Here is a 1,500-nt window from a genome sequence, read left to right as displayed (position 1 = left end):
GTGTCTAAATATATCCGAAAAATTTTTTTAATTTTTTATTAAGATAGAGTTGAACACAGAAAACACGCGTATCCCCGACGAATGTCAATGAGTATCCAAAATATTTGGAGATGGAAATTTTCTTTAGTTTTTTAAAGGCAAAGTAAAACTAAGTTCATGAACTTATTATCCTATATTAAAACAAGTTGATAAGAGCTATTTTTTTTTTCTTCGTTCGGGGGGCGAAAAAAAAAAGAGAATATGATCTTATGATCCTATATCAGAAGAAGTTGACAGGAGTTATTTCTTTTTTCGTCGTACGGGAGTGAAAGAGACAAAGCTGAGATTTTTCTCACTTTTGGCTCAGTGGTAGAACGCATCCTGATCGTTGCGTTATTATGTCTGTGAAGGCTCCCAACTACATGAATAATTTAGGGCTTATTTGGATGATTTTTTTTTTAAAATTTTTTTTGAGTTATTTTTTTAAAAGATCTTATAAAAAAGTAAAAGTAATTATTTGGATGATTTTTTTTTTAAATCTTTTTTGAGTTATTTTTTTAAAAGATCTTATAAAAAAGTAAAAGTAATTTTATGTTTGGATATTTCATGCAAAAAAAATATTTATTAATTATGTTTAAGTATAATAATATAAAAGTATATTTTTGTTTATTTATTAGGTAAAAAATATATTTTTTATTTTTTAGTACTTTTATTTTTACTATTAAAAATTTGTTAAACACATTAAAAAAAATAAAAAATATCTTTTTTAAAAAACTACAATTTATATCTTTTTTTTAAAAGATATTTTTTTTAAAAAAATATATTTTTTATTTTTTAGTACTTTTATTTTTACTATTAAAAATTTGTTAAACACATTAAAAAAAATAAAAAATATCTTTTTTAAAAAACTACAATTTATATCTTTTTTTTAAAAGATATTTTTTTTAAAAAAATATATTTTTTATTTTTTAGTACTTTTATTTTTACTATTAAAAATTTGTTAAACACATTAAAAAAAATAAAAAATATATTTTAAATTTTTTTTATTAAAATAATAGCACCCAAATAAAAATTTAATGTGCTCATCGGCCTATGATATCGGGTTTTATAGTATAGAACACGTATCATTATTTTGATAACATACAAAATGCATATTAAACATATTTTTTACACATTTATAAATTATAATACACTTTAAATGTTAATATTCAATTAAAATAATACTTTTATATTTATATTAAAAATAATTTCTGTCATCAATCTTACCATTAATTATGGGTCTATGTATCAGAAATGGTGAAATTAAGGTAAGTCACGTTGACATGTTGATAAATTTGGCACATTTTTGTCTTTTAAACTTGTCTAGTGACAAGGGCCAAGGCGGTTTCAATTAATCGATATCTTTCTTTTCTAAAAGGAATAAAATAAAGCCAAAAACTTAGTCATCGTTTTGCATTGCCATTGAGCTATTTAATGTGTTTTTGGATTATTATTTGTAAATAAAAATTATATAAAATTAAG

The sequence above is a fragment of the Arachis ipaensis genome, chromosome B09 (genome assembly GCF_000816755.2).
Source record: "Arachis ipaensis cultivar K30076 chromosome B09, Araip1.1, whole genome shotgun sequence".
NCBI classification, from domain to species: domain Eukaryota; kingdom Viridiplantae; phylum Streptophyta; class Magnoliopsida; order Fabales; family Fabaceae; genus Arachis; species Arachis ipaensis.
The sequence above is the reverse complement of the archived record's forward strand: the minus strand, read 5'-3'. Positions refer to the sequence as shown.